Source organism: Lithobates pipiens, unplaced genomic scaffold (assembly GCF_037356315.1).
Source record: "Lithobates pipiens isolate NorthernLeopardFrog02 unplaced genomic scaffold, aLitPip1_a1.2 Scaffold_10, whole genome shotgun sequence".
Lineage (NCBI taxonomy): Eukaryota > Metazoa > Chordata > Amphibia > Anura > Ranidae > Lithobates > Lithobates pipiens.
The window spans coordinates 205400222-205416631 of record NW_027507686.1 but is presented as its reverse complement, the minus strand read 5'-3'; the positions used below and the strand labels follow the sequence as shown (position 1 = coordinate 205416631).

General features: G+C 47.2%; 1 protein-coding gene across 1 annotated transcript in view; it reads left to right on the top strand.

The window, feature by feature from the left end:
* The window catches only part of KCNA4 (potassium voltage-gated channel subfamily A member 4), a 40793-nt gene that overhangs the window by 18696 nt on the left and 5687 nt on the right, over nucleotides 1-16410 (top strand). The gene's annotated exons all lie outside the window — the stretch shown is intronic.

Sequence of the window (16410 nt, the reverse complement as noted above, 5' to 3'; positions counted from 1 at the left end):
CTTTCCAGCTGAAGCCTGCTGAGTAGAAACCACACTTTTTGTATTGAATTAATAGGAAAATGTAGTATTCTGAGATTACCAATTAATAAATTATCTTTCTTGATCCTCTCTTCTGAATAGTGATTTTTAATTGGCAGCTGATCATTACACTTTGCACTTGCTTAGTATAGTAGTAATACTGTATGTAGTGCAAGGGCCCTCCTGATTTTGATGCTAATTGAATAGATGATTTAGGTAGGTCCTCATATTACATAATTTTGGTAACTCTAAGGCCGCGTACACACGGGCGGACTGTTGGCTCAACTTTGTCCGCTGAACAGTGTTTCAGCGGACAGTCCGCTCGTGTGTGGGGCTTCAGCGGACAGTTTCAGCGGACAGTTTGACGAACAAAGTTTTTCGGAAATTCCGAAAAACTGTCCGCTGAAACTTGGTTTGAGCGAACAGTCCGCCCGTGTGTAGGCCACTTTCGAAATGAGCAAACTGTTCCCGCTCGGAGGGAAGTCTGCTCATTTCGAGCGTGTGTGCAGGTAGGCGGGGCCCGCGACGGAGACGTCGCGGGCTCCGTCGCCTGGAATGGACTTAAAGGGGAACCCCAACGCCGAAAAAAATCGGCGTGGGGGTCCCCCCAAAGTCCACAACAGACCCTTGTCCGAGCACGCTACCCGGCCGGCCAGGAAAGGGGGGCGAGCGAGCGCGCCCCCCCTCCTGAGCCGTACCAGGCCGCGTGCCCTCAACATGGGGGGTGCCTTGGGGAAGGGGGGGCCGCGCGGCCCCCCCACCCCAAAGCACCTTGTCCCCATGTTGATGAGGACAAGGGCCTCTTCCCGACAACCCTGGCCGTTGGTTGTCGGGGTCTGCGGGCGGGGGGCTTATCGGAATCCGGGAGCCCCCTTTAATAAGGGGGCCCCCGGATACCGGCCCCCCACCCTATGTGAATGAGTATGGGGTACAATGTACCCCTACCCTTTCACCTGTAAAATAAAAGTACCCAAAAAAAAAACACAACACACGAGATAAAATATTTTATTGCACAGCTCCGGGGGTCTTCCGTCTTCGGGGGTCTTCTCGCCGGACTCCTCCGCTATCTTCTTGTAGCTCTTCTGCTAGCGGAGGAGTCCGGCTTTCTTCCTCCCCGCCGCCGGCCTCTTCTCCCGACTTCGGGGGTCTTGTCCCCCTCTTCGGTTCTTCTGCCGGGCCACCGCGCCTTCTTATAGCTCTTTTGCAGGCGGTGGCCCGGTCTTCTGTCGCCGCTGTCGCCGCCGCCTTCCGTTCTTGTTCTTCTTCTTGTTCTTCTTGTTCTTCTCCAGGAGATGTTGACACGTCGCTCTCTCCGGCCGGAATGCCAGAGCCGCGCTGTGCGGCCACTTATATAGTGACAATGGGGCGGTGTCACATGGTATATGTCACATGGGTTGGTCACATGGGTTGATGTCACATGGGGACTATGACATCGTAAGGGGGCGGGGTCACCATGTGACCAACCCATGTGACATATACCATGTGACACTGCCCCATTGTCACTATATAAGTGGCCGCTCAGCGCGGCTCTGGCATTCCGGCCGGAGAGAGCGACGTGTCAACATCTCCTGGAGAAGAACAAGAAGAACAAGAAGAAGAACAAGAACGGAAGGCGGCGGCGACAGCGGCGACAGAAGACCGGGCCACCGCCTCTAAAAGAGCTATAAGAAGGCGCGGTGGCCCGGCAGAAGAACGGAAGGCGGCGACAGAAGAACGGAAGGCGGCGACAGAAGACCGGGCCACCGCCTGCAAAAGAGCTATAAGAAGGCGCGGTGGCCCGGCAGAAGAACCGAAGAGGGGGACAAGACCCCCGAAGACGGAAGACCCCCGGAGCTGTGCAATAAAATATTTTATCTCGTGTGTTGTGTTTTTTTTTGGGTACTTTTATTTTACAGGTGAATGGGTAGGGGTACATTGTACCCCATACTCATTCACATAGGGTGGGGGGCCGGTATCCGGGGGCCCCCTTATTAAAGGGGGCTCCCGGATTCCGATAAGCCCCCCGCCCGCAGACCCCGACAACCAACGGCCAGGGTTGTCGGGAAGAGGCCCTTGTCCTCATCAACATGGGGACAAGGTGCTTTGGGGTGGGGGGGCCGCGCGGCCCCCCCTTCCCCAAGGCACCCCCTATGTTGAGGGCACGCGGCCTGGTACGGCTCAGGAGGGGGGGCGCGCTCGCTCGCCCCCATTTCCTTTGCCGGCCGGGTAGCGTGCTCGGACAAGGGTCTGTTGTGGACTTTGGGAGGACCCCCACGCCGATTTATTTCTGCGTTGGGGTTCCCCTTTAAGTCCATTCCAGGCGGCGGAGCCCGCGACGTCTCCGTCGCGGGCCCCGCCTACCTGCACACGCGCTCGAAATGAGCGGACTGTTGCCTCGTGTGTGGGCGAGTTCGCTCATTTCAAAAGTTGCGCGGACTTAGTACGACGAACAAAGTTTGCCGTATTTGTCCGCTCAAAATGTGCCGTGTGTGGGCGTGTTCGTTCATTCAAAAGTTTGAGCGGACTGTTTGACGAACTTAGTTTCGGCAGACAGTCCCCGCGTGTGTACGCGGCCTAAAGGAGATTGTACAATCAGATTGTATAGTGTAAGGACAGCCAAAGCATTCGGTTGGGAAAGATGTTAGATTGGCCATAGATGGTCCAAATCTTGGCCGGTTTAGCAGGAATCAGCTGGCATTCGAACCATGTATGGGCAAGCTGCATATACCCAAGTTGATTGATTGATCAACCAGCCTGCTGGATTTTGCATACGAATATCACTAGTGGCTGGTATAGCTGCTAGCAAGAATCAATGTGTTCTCCTGGTGGGCACGGCTTCACAGTGAGAGAGTGGGTTGCAGGAAAGACACTTGCACAATGTATGAGCGGCCTTAAGCCCCGTACACACTATCAGATTGTCTGCTGAGTTTTTCCTTCAGATTTACCAAAACCATGTAGTGAAGGGCCTGCCTGATTGCATACACATTGAAACTCCTAAGGTTTGACCTCATATTATATGGTTTTGGTAAATCTGAAGGAAAAACTCAGCAGACAATCTGATAGTGTGTATGGAGCTTTAGTGTCATCTATCTATCTGGTTTTCCCCAGAGATCTGTACATACAGCTCGGAATATGACAGTGCTATGTAGAGGAGGACATGGCTTTGTTCAGTTTATTTTCCCCAGAGGAAGAAATCTGTACACACACATATCAATCACTGCAATGGGTATTAGACCCCTTTCACACAGGCGGATAGAATCGTGCTTTTAGCTGCGGACAGATGATGTTATCTACCGCAGCTAAATGCACACAATGCTTTCCTATGGCCCCATTCACACACTGTGTTTAGTGACCATTTTGTTATATGCGGTTTTGTGCAGATAGAAAAAAATAAAGTTGACTGCGTCCAGGAACGATTTGCTGCAGCTATCTGCACATAACTGCAGGTAATCGCAGTATACTATTTCTTCTGCAGATAGCAGCGGCAACAAGGAAAGAAAAACAATAGGAAGAACATCAGAAATTGCAAGAATTTTCCAAACACAGCTAAACGCAGCCGCATGTAAACGCAGCTAAACGCAGCTAATCGCAATGTACAATTGCAAGTGAACGCTGAGCCAGGATTCTCTGAATTTCAAAATAACAAAACATGCTTTTAACAGCGGCAGAACAGCCGCCCGTGTGAAAGGGGCCTAAGGTGTTTTAGGTTAACCCCTACTATACCTTTAAATGGGTATTTACACCCTGGAGGCAGGAAGGACTGCACAATCATCTGACTACTGCAATTGGCTGCTACAGTGATCACATGATCAGGACCACCTCCTTCTGGCACTCGATCGTGTCTTTGACAGCTCAGTCACTGTGCTGGGAGTTTGAAGTAAGCAGGCTGTCAGCACAGAACCTCGGACGTCCATGTACACATTTGTATGGTGTATGAGCATAAAAGTCCACCCTATTTTCCGCCGCCACACATGTGCTTCATGGACAGCAAGAGACGGGCCCGTTTACATCTATGTGTTGCAGGGACGCACAGGTTACCATGCCTGTTGCAGCTACACGTGGCAGCTGACATGGCTATTGATTTGTAATACATTATTAGTATGTCATCATTACTAGTAATGTACGGACACATTGCACTGCCATTCATTTGTTAAAGTAGCACAGCAATGTACTAAGGAAAGGGGTCTACAAGCTTTCTAAACACATTTCACTGTCCTTCAGGCTTTAGGGGGGCCGGACCGTGGCAGTAAACAGTGCCCCGTCCTTGGCTCTATTGGGAGGAATAATGTCCCATTGTTGGTATTCAAGGGAGCATTAGTGCCCCATCATTGGTGCCAGTGGGAAGAATCGTACCCCATCACTGGTATCCATGGGAGTAATATACCCCATCACTGGTATCCATGGGAGTATTGGTACCCCATCACTGGTATCCATGGGAGTAATAGTACCCCATCACTGGTATACATGGGAGTAATAGTACCCCATCACTGGTATCCATGGGAGTAATCGTACCCCATCACTGGTATCCATGGGAGTAATATACCCCATCACTGGTATCCATGGGAGTATTGGTACCCCATCACTGGTATACATGGGAGTAATAGTACCCCATCACTGGTATCCATGGGAGTAATAGTACCCCATCACTGGTATACATGGGAGTAATAGTACCCCATCACTGGTATACATGGGAGTAATAGTACCCCATCACTGGTATCCATGGGAGTAATAGTACCCCATCACTGGTATCCATGGGAGTAATAGTACCCCATCACTGGTATACATGGGAGTAATAGTACCCCATCACTGGTATACATGGGAGTAATGATACCCCATCACTGGTATCCATGGGAATAATGGTACCCCATCACTGGTATCCATGGGAATAATGGTACCCCATCACTGGTATCCATGGGAATAATGGTACCCCATCACTGGTATCCATGAAAGTAATGGTACCCCATCACTGGTATCGATGGGAGTAATGGTACCCCATCACTGGTATTCGTGGGAATAATGGTACCCCATCACTGGTATCGATGGGCGTAATGGTACCCCATCACTGGTATTCATGGGAATAATGGTACCCCATCACTGGTATCCATGGGAGTAATGTACCCCACACCTGGTATCCAAGTGGGCAATGCTACCCCATCACTGGTATCCATGGGAGTAATGTACCCCATCACTAGTGTCTGTAAGGAGAATGGTGCCCCATCTCTGGTATCCATAGGAGCAATGGTGCTCCATCATTGTTGCCAGTGGATTGAATGGTGCCCCAGAGGCCAGATAATGCAAAAAAAGTGCTACATCTGGCCCGCGGGTGAGGTTTGGAGGCCACTGTACTGTCTAGGCAATGAACAGATGCTGCAGCGCATGGCAACGCATCATACTGCATTGCTGCAAAAATGTTGTGGAACATTCGTTGGAAGCTTATTGATTTCAATGAGCTGCCTTAATGGATTGCACAGTAACCTGTGACATATCCCATGCGGATGCCCTGCACCAATGTGCCCTGCACCAATGTGATGGGGACCTTAATAGAAGTCTCAAGACCTGTGTGGACTTCCGTTGTTGCGTGCGTTGTTGCATTGTGGCACATTCATTTTGAAAGCACCCCAGTGCACTAGGACAACGCACATGTGCTGCAAAGCATTATATTGCATTACAATGTGCTAAAAACTTTGTGGGATGTTTTGCTGCGCTGGAAGTCCATTGATCTGATTGGTCTCCATTAATGCAATGGATGGTAACCTGTGACCACATACATGTGCGTTATCGTACCGCATAAATGTAAATGGACCCTTGAGCTGTCCATACACGATAAAATCTGAGAGTACAATTTCCGTTTTGATTCATCAAAACCATGTAATATGAGGACAAAACTAACCAATCCACTAATATTATCACATCAGACAACCCCTATACTAGATAGTTGTTGGTAGATCTTATGGTGGTCATACACAGAATGGTGGTCATACGCAGAACGATTTTATATGACTGTATTGCTGAATGATTTATTGTCTACAAACAGAAGATTACATTTACCAATCATATGGATCTAACTACTTTCCTACCATCAGACTTTCTGTCTACACCGATCACAATATGTCCAATCAAATTGATTGGTTTTGCTCAAAATCTATCGATGACACAGTAGTTGTTTTTTCAGTACTTTGTAAATGTAATCGTTTTTTCGATTCTGTGGATCATTATGTATATGGCCACCATAAAGGAGAAGATACAATAAGATTGTATAGTGTGTGGACAGCCCTAGGGTCACATGTTACAATTAGACTGTAATCTCTAATGAGCAGGACCCTCTGAGTTCTCCTGTATTGAATTTTATTGTCATTGTACTGTCTGCCCTACTGTTGTAAAGTGCGAAGCAAGCTATTGGTTCTATATAAATCCTGTATAATAATGATGATCTGACTGTACAATAAACTTTAGATTTACCAAACCTGTCTAATAGGAGGGCCTACCTAATCCAATCAATCAAGTTGCATCCAATCCAGCTGGCCCATTCACTACATAGATCCAGTGGTGTCCATACACACCTCAGGTTTGTTTGTTTTTATCTAGAGGACATGCGATGCGATAAAAGCAATTAATTCTGCAAAACTTCCCTTCTAATCGATTTCGATCAGATATGATTAAACTGAGTGGATTGGCATGGGTGGAAAATGATTGATTATGTTTCATCAATCGTCAGCACTGAGATATTCTATTCATGCATTGAATCGTATTTTGATTAAAAAAATTCAGATTACACGGTGAAAACAGAGATGACGATAACTTACAATCATATCCTCCAAATATCAATTGAAATCCACTTTACTGTCTGTTATTTTTTTTGATCAGGGAAGGTCGATTGAAAGAGAAACATATTTATTAAAGCATGTATGGCCACCTTTAAAGAGATTGCACAATCATATTGTATAGAGTATGGTCAGCCTTAGCCCCTGTACACACGGTCGGAGATTCTGCCAACCAAATCCGTCAGATTTTGTCCGCCAGATTTAATCTGACGGATTGTGTCCGAAACTGTTGCATACACACGGTCGGACTAAGTTGTCGAAAAATCCGATCTTTCAGAACGTGATGACGTAATTTTGTTACGATGGGACTACATTCAGGCTAGTAGCCAATAGCTTTGATGTAGGAATTTGATCTGAGCATGCGTGGCACTTGGTCCGATCAAAATTCTCTACACATGATCGGATTACGTCCAACCGGTCCAGTTGGTCGGGAAATATTTCCAACATGTTGGAAAATTGGGTCCGACGGAGATTCGGATGGAATCAGTCCGATGCATACCACACACAGTCGGATTATCTGACGACACGGTCCGATAAGACGCATTCCGACGGATTCTCCGACCGTGTGTACAAGGGCTAAAGCTGAGCACACCTTACAACCTGATTGTGCAATCTCCCGTAGGGTAACCATACAGAGTATAGTCTGAATTTACAATCTCTATACATCCTAAAGCCCCGTACACACGAGAGGACTTATGTCCGACAGACTTCCGAAGGAGTTCTGCCCGAGTTCTGCCGGAGTTCCGACAGAGTTCTGACGGACTTTTCGGCTGAGCGGACTTGGCCACACACAATCACACTAAACTCCGACGGATTCGAACGTGATGACGTACGACTGGATTCGAATAAGGAAGTTCATAGCCAGTAGCCAATAGCTGCCCTAGCGTCGGTTTTAGTCCGTCAGGAATAACATACACACGAGCAAATTTTTCGAAGGGACCGGGTCCGGCGGAAAAATTTGAAGCATGTTCCATATTCTAAAGTCCGTCAGACTTTGGTGAATCAAAAGTCCGTTGCAGCCCACACACGATCGAATAGTCTGACGGAATCAGTCCGTCGGACTTTGGATGTTGAAAAGTCCGCTCGTGTGTACGGGGCATTAGAGTTACCAAAATAATGGAATATGAGGACCAACCCAATCTATCCAATCATTCTGTATCCAAGCAAGCTGGTCCTCCTACTACATTGGTAGGTCTTATGCCCTGTACACACAGTCAAACTTTCCGACGACAAAATCAGTCGGATTTTTTCCGACGGATTTTGGCCCAAACTTGTCTTGCATACACACGGTCGCACAAAGTTGTCAGAAAATCCGATCGTTCTGAACGCGGGGACGTAAAACACATACGACCGGGCTATAAACGGGCAAGTGTCCAATAGCTTTCGTCTCATAATTTATTCTGAGCATGTGTGGCACTTTGTCCGTCGGAAATTGTCTACACACGATCGGAATTTAAACGATCGGATTTTGTGGTCAGAAAATTTTAGATCCAGCTCTCAAACTTTGTGTGTCGGAAATTCCGATGGAAAAAGTCCAATGGAGCCCACACACAATCGGATTTGATTGCACATTTTCCGTCAGAAAGTCAGACTGTGTGTACAGGGCATAATAGTGTCCATACACATTTCAATAAATTATGGATTTCTTTTCAGATTGATTGCTCCTGATTGGAATAATCAAACTAAAGTCAACAACCCATTCAATCGATATGCCACACACAAGGTGAAGTGGATTTTGATTGATTGGTAAGCCATGACTGTAATTTACAATCGCAAATTATTTATTACATGTCTGGTTCCTCTATAATCTCAGCACTCCAATCAATGCAGCACATACGATGATATTCCACCCTGGCCAATCGACTTAGATGGATACAATCTAAATTGATCCAAAGGGCATTTATGGGTATTTGATTATTCACAGATTTGATTGAATCCGACATTTATTGGTTCATAAAAATCAAAATGTGTGTGGCCACTATAAGGTAAATGAGGGAACCATCTTGTTAAGAGACATCCATTTTGGGTATTGGAAAATTACTGTTAGCATGACATAGAAACCTATTGCTTAAGGTCATATGTGTTTTTTGCTTGTACAAGGTATTTTATCACAAGGTTAGTTATCTGTTCAGAACAGTTGGATGTGGTTAACCACTTGGGACCCGCGCTATTGCAAAATGACGGCAATAGCGCGGACCCACATTTTCGGGACTACGTCTATTGACGTAGTCCCGGTTACGAGCGGCCTGCGCGCCCCCTGAGGGGCGCGCGCGGCGCGCTCTGTGATCGGCGAGTCCGTGAGACTCGCCTGATCACCGATCCGTGTAAGGGGTCGATCCCGACCCCTTATCACGTGATCAGCTGTCAGCCAATGACAGCTGATCATGTGATAAAACGGAGCCGGTAATCGGCTAGTATTCCTCCTCGCGCTGACAGCGCGAGGAGAAAAAAAAAAAGCCGATCGCCGGCGGCCGTGTTCGGGACATCAGTCCCGATCACGGCCAGCAATTTAAAAGGACACCTGCCCCCTGCCAGTGCCCACCTGCCACCCGCAGTGCCATCCTGAATAAAGTAAGTGCCCCCCTGTCAGTGCCACCCAGCAGTGCCCATAGTGCCCACAGTGCCACCCAGCAGTGCCCACAGTGCCACCCAGCAGTGCCCACAGTGCCACCCACAGTGCCACCCAGCAGTGCCACCCACAGTGCCACCCAAAATCTGCCTCAGGTGCTGCACCCCAGTGCCGCCCATCAGTGCCCAGCAGTGCCGCCCATCAGTGCCCAGCAGTGCCGCCCATCAGTGCCCAGCAGTGCCACCTATCAGAGCCACCTATCAGTGCCACCTATCAGTGCCCATCAGTCCCATCTATCTGTGGTACCTATCAGTGCCCATCCGTGCCACCCATCCGTGCCACTTATCCGTGCCACCCATCCGTGCCATCTTATCTGTGCCCATCTTTGCCCATCAGTGCCGCCTTATCTGTGCCCATCGGTGCCGCCTTATCTGTGCCTATTAGTGCCGCCTTAACTATGCCTATCAGTGCCCACCAGTGCAGCCTATCAGTGCCCACCAATGCAGCCCATCAGTGCCCACCAATGCAGCCCATCAGTGCCCACCAATGCAGCCTATCAGTGCCGCCTAATCAGCGCACTTCAATGAAGGAGAAAAATGACCCGTTTGCAAAATTTTATAACAAACTATTAAAACATGATTTTTTTTTTTTTTTTTTTTGCATCTTTTTTTGTTTGTTTAGCAAAAAATAAAACTCCGAGCTGTAACTAAATACCACCAAAAGAAAGCTCTATTTGTAGGAAAAAAATGATAAAAATTTCATTTGGGTACAGTGTTGTATGACCGCGCAATTGTCACTCAAAGTGCATCAGCGCTGAAAGCTGAAAATTGGTCTGGGACTGAGGGGGGTTTAAGTGCCCAGTAAGCAAGTGGTTAAGCTACTTCCCTTTTTGAGAGCAGAAGTAACTCTATGGCGTTAAACCACAAGCCTGTCTTGCACCAGACCTAAGAAACATTTTAAACTGTATAAAAATGTATATATTTAGCTTTTTGTTTCTAGGCAGAAATTGCTTGTACAAAAAACCAAGATGACGTAGTAAAATATACTATCTTGCATATTTTATGTGGCAGTCCCTGATTGGCTAAACCACAGGGCTGTCCTTTAGCTCAAACTAAATAAAACTGCTGTGTGTGCTTCAATATACACATTCATTATTCACGTACAAATCGTGTGTATGTGTAATGTTTTGTCCACCGGTGAAAGGGACCTCCTCTCTTCCATCCTAGCCTAGGCTACCAGGGGTTACTTACAGAAGACGAGCAACCTAACAGCCACCACATGGACTCTCTCACACCACGCTGAACACATGGCCGCTGTGTGTACTGGAAGGATACAGTGTTAATGCACCAATCCAGGCACATCACACTGTTCACTTTCTACTTTTGCTCAGAACTTGACATCTCACAAATGACATTTCATACATTCTATTGGCCCACAGCTGAGTACCATGTGGTGGTTTGTGCTGCACCACGGTGTGCTGAAAAAAAAAGTACTGCATGCTATATTTATTTAAGCACAGTGCTGTGAGCCGGCCTCATGGGGAACAGGCTTTTTGCCTTGTCTTTTCTTGGGACTTTACTGGGTAACGGTGCCCAGTGCACCTAGTGTGAAAAGATCTAAAGTGGTTGTAATCCTCAGACATAAAATATGAATAAAGCATATTCCTATATAGTGTTTACTTGTCTCTACCTGAGCACTAAGTTCAATTTCTGTCTGCTGCTTTGTTGCTCTGCTATCAGTATGAATCACTTCTGCCAAGTTTTCCTGACACCAAGAGATAAATGGTGACAGGGGAGGAACCTCCAGATGATTGACAGCCTCATCTCTGTTCCTTTGTGTTGTATGAAGGGGGTGTGTCACTTCCCTCCAATCAGCTCTCAGAGCTCTCCTCACTGACCTCTGAAGAGTGTAACTTCAGCTCTCCACCCCCTGTTTTAGGACAATTCAGATAAGCTTTGTAAATGCTAGACTTTTGTAGAGAAGAGAAGACTGCAGATAAACAGATACAACTTATGTAGGAGGATTTGTTTCATCTCTGTGTATCACCTGAGAGCAGTCACTTCTGTATATGGAAGAGTTTACAATCACTTTAAGGATTGTACAATCAGACTGTAACGTGTGTGATGAGCTCTACCAACAACTATGTAGGTACAAGGGCTAGCCTGACTGCATACAAATTGATTAGGTAGGCCCTCATATGAAATAATTTCAGTACATCTAAGGCTGGGTGATAGATATTTGGTAGTTCAGTGGATCCTCTCTACAGAAGCTGATTGTTAGACCCCATTCACACCTGAGCGTTTTGTAGCTTGACGCCTGAAGCTACAAAACGCTGGAGGGGAAAAAATCCATTATTCTCAATAGAGATGGTTCACATCTCCACTCCAAGTCGCCTGAAGCCCTACGCCTGAAGCTCAAACAAGTTCCGGACCCTTTTTTGTCGCGCGAATCGGGCTGATTTGGGCGTTTTTCTTCTTTTAACATTGGTGACCTTTTGCCCTGCACAAATTCGCGGCAAATCGCTGTAAAAACGCGGTAAAAACCGCTGCAAATCGTGGTAAAAAACGCCCCAAAAAATGCTTGAAAAGCTACGCTCAGGTGTGAAGGCAGCCTTAGACTGGCTGATGTCAAACAGTGCTGCTGGAAAACCTTTATTGATCAGCAGTCTGCAGACAGTGGCTGCAGCCCTGACCAGTATATTCTGACAGCAGAGGAGTCCCTGAAGGGGTTGTGGGGGGCTTGTGTGGATAGAGGGATCAGTTAAGCTGGCCGTAGATGGATTGAAAATCAGCTGGTTCAGCAGAGACTTGCCAAATTGCAATCCATCTATGGCCATTCCTGCTCAAGAGAATTCGGTCTAATGATCAATTTATCTTGAACAGGCTTGTTGGAAAACCTTGCTGTGATCTCACATGTAGCTGACCGGCTGCAGCTGCTAAGTGCATTCTGAAACTGGAGGGTTTCTGCTATCAGGATACATGGGCACAGCAGGGAAGGTGCCTCCTTCCACATTGCTTGTTTGGATGGGTAATCCATTTTTTTTTTTTGATTCAGCCTTCTGGCTAATTAAAAAAAACAACCCATCTATGCCGAGCCTTCATTTTTTTCCATTCAGCCTGCTGGTTGAATGAAGAAAAATAATGAACAATGTGTACCCAGCTTAAAGTGGTTGTAAACCCTTACAAACCACTTTGACCTAGATTAAGGCTTACCTGTAGGTCCAAGAAATATTTCCTAAACCTACACGGTTTAGGAGATATTTACAAAAAGAAAGCCACCGCTATCTACGGCACATGTGCCGTAGACAGCGGCATGCAGGCGCACTGGGCAGGCCACAGATCGCGGCGATATGCCGCGAGTGTCGGCTCCTGTGCGCATAAGCGGGACTGACGTCATCACTGCTCCGGCGAATCACAGCGCTGAAGCAGCGAGACCCGGAAGTCACTCCGGGATCCATGGCAGCGGTGGACATGAAGACGGAGGACCGCTTCGGGGGCTTCGTTCTGAGGCAAGTTATTCATAATGAGCTAGTATGCTATGCATACTAGCTCATTATGCCTTTGCCTTGCAGGTTGCTTTTTTTTCCACCCATGGGTTTACAATCACTTTAACCTGTTCCCATCCGTGCTATAGCCAGATGTCAGCTACAGCATGGATCTACATTGCCGGGAGGCCGTCAATAGACGTCCAGCCCTTTGCAAGCTCCCCAAGTGCCCCCCAGCAGGGCGTGCGCTGTGATCACCGCGTTGAAGAGACTCGGGTGATCACAGATCGGCCCCTTACCATGTGATCAGCTGTCAGCCAATGACAGCTGATCACGTGATCTAAACAGAAGATTGGTAATCTTTTTTGTGTTCCCTCATGCTGACAGTGTGAGGAGAAAAAAAAGCCGGTCACCGACTTCTGTGTAAGGGACATCGGTCCCAAAAAAAAAGAGGCACAGTCGACTCATCTGTGCCAACCAGTGCCCACACAGTGCATATCAGTGCCCACCAGTATAAATCAGTGCTACCAATCAGTGCCAAATATCAATGCCCAGGATTGTCACCTATCAATGCCCACGAGTGGTGCCAATCAAACCCTCATCCGTGTCACCTAGCAGTGCTGCCTATCAGTGTCACCTACCAGTGCCCATCACTGCCACCCATCAGTGCCAATCACTGCCACCCATCAGTGTCAATCACTGCCACCTATCAGTGCCCATCAGTACTAGCTATCAGTGCCACCTATTAGTGCCCTTCAGTGCTGCCCATCAGTGTCGCATATCAGTGCCACCTATCAATGCCCACCAGTGCCTCCTCTCAGTGCCCACCAGTGTTGCCTCTCAGTGCCCATCAGTGCAGCCTATCAGTGCCCATCAGTGCAGCCTATCAGTGTACATCAGTGAAGGAGAAAAATTACCTGTTTGCAAAATGTTATAACAAAATGTAAAATGGTTTTGTATTTTGTTTTCAAAATTTTCGGTATTTTTTTATCAAAAAATAAAAAACCCAGAGGTGATCAAATACCACCAAAAGAAAGCTCTATTTGTGGGAAAAGAAGATTATAAAAATGTAATTTGGGTACAGTGTTGTACTACCGCGCAATTGTTATTCAAAGTGTGACAGCGCTGAAAGCTGAAAATTGGTCTGGGCAGGAGGGGGGTTTAAGTGCCCAGTAAGCAAGTGGTTAAAACTGATTTATAGAGATTGTAATGGGCATGGTGACCCCAAAGCTGGTCATACATGGGTCGAAACTTTGCTTTTGATCCATGTATGGATGTTCCTGCTCAAAATAAGTCAATCTAATGAGTACTTTCTCTTGAGCGGGCTTGTAATGCCGGTCATACACGGTTCAAATTTCGAAAGAATTTTCTTTTGAAAGTCGTATCTAAGAATTTTCGTATGAATTTCGCACCATTAGTGGGCTGCAGCAACAGCCGATTTTCATGCGGAAATAAAATTTGAGGAATCGGACATGTTGGAAATTTTTTGAAAAACAAACGATTTTCTAATCAATGATTGGAGAATCGTGCGAGAAATGTAATAAGAAAAGAAAATTTACGGAGATAAAAGAAAATTTACGGAGAGAAAAGAAGATTCCCGGCCAAGAAAATTATTTTCTGTAACAACATGAGGTGAAATTGAAGGCTTGGTCGGCCGAATTTCGAAAATCAATAGTGGCATCATCGGATCACAAAAAAAAAACGAATTTTCTGATTTTGAAAGGAAAATTTGTTCGAAATTCGACCATGTATGGCCTGCATTAGAAAACTTTGCTTGATCATGCATGCAGCTGATTGGCTGCAGCTGCTGATCAGAGTATTCTGACAATGGAGGGTCCCACTGTCAGAATACAATGGCACACTGGGGGGTGGAGGGTTCCAGGGAGATTTCTCCAGCCCTTTGACTAATCAAAAACGTTGTTTTTTTTTCAATCAGGTATGGATAGGCTGATCCATCGTTTGACTTGGGTACAACCGGCCTGCTGGACTTACTGCCAGTGACTATAGCTGCTAACAGTAATCATTGTTTTCTGGCAGATGGAAATGCTCCCTGCCAACCCCCCCCCCCCCCCCCACAACCGCTGGCAGAACACAATAGCGCTTCGGGAGGCACTCTCCCATAAACGCTAAGCCTCTGTTCACACCAGAGTGACTTATCATGCGATTTGACAGGACAAATCGCATGACAAGTATCACCCTATTGCCGAAAAAAATGACAGTGCTCAAATCGGTGTGACATCAACTTTGCAGTGCCGCATTCATTGAAAAAGTCGTTTCTGCACTACTTCTGCCGATTTCAGCTACGACTGGCATTGACATCTGTGCATGAAGCCGCACAAATGTCTTCCAAGTTGCACTGATGTGCGGCTTTGAAATCGTGAGATTTCAGATGAAGTTGCGCGATTTCAAAGCGACATTCAGTGTGAACGAGGGCGAACTAGGGGAATTAGACAATTTAATTTCCTTTCACCTGTGATGGAAGTAAAGAAAATCGAGTCATCTATGGGCTGCTTAATTGGCTGGTTCACAGCACAATGTCTGCCTTCCAGATGTGTTTCTGCATGCACACTTTTAACGTGTTCTGGTGCGTTTTTTTTCTCCCTTTTTCTTCTTATCAGTTGAGGACTAAGGATGAGCTCAGGCGCGTTCGCACACTCTACGTGCAGAGCCCACTGCGCTAATCACAGGCAGTGAAACATTGCACGATCTCTGCAGCCGTGCATCGGGGCAATGTCTCACTGCCTGTGATTAGCGTAGTGCTGTGCCGACTTCCTGGCGGCTCTGCACGTGGAGTGTGCGAACATGTCTGAGCTCATCCTTATTTATCCCTTGTGTCTTCCGCTGAGTTTTTGATGAGTTGTGCTGCCGTCCATACAGAAAAAATGCAGCCTGTTGTACTTTTGTTGACTGCACTTGTACACATTGCACTGGTGTAAACTTGGTTCGTTGGACTCTATATTGCCATCTGCCCACCGTCAAATGACGGAGGGATGGTGCGGCTCTCGTTCTGGGTGGACATCATAAGACAGCGCACCCGAACGCCCGCTCCCGCACGCCCGTGCTGTGCTGCTAGGACACGGCGCGACCCCCGATCTCTGGTGTGGCTCTTTAACCATGTGATCGACTGTGTCCGATCACAGCCAGTCACATGTAAATACAGGGAGTGCTGTTAATCGGCTCTCCTCGCCTCACACTGACAGAGTGTACCGCGAGGGGAGCCGATCTCCTCGCAGGGGAGAACAGGGCATGTAATCAGGGCATTGATTACAGTAAAGCCCCAGAAGTGCCACCAATCAGTGCCCATTACTGGTGCCAGTCAGTGCTGACTTTTACTGCCCATCAGTGCCGCTTATTAGTGCCCATGAGTGACACAATTCAGTGCCCATCAGTGAGTGACACAAATCAGTGCACATTACTGGTGCCAGTAAGTGCTGTCTTTTACTGCCCTTCAGTGCCGCTCATTAGTGCCCATGAGTGACATAAATCAGTGCCAATGAGTGACACAAATCAGTGGCCATTACTGGTGCCAGTGAGTGCTG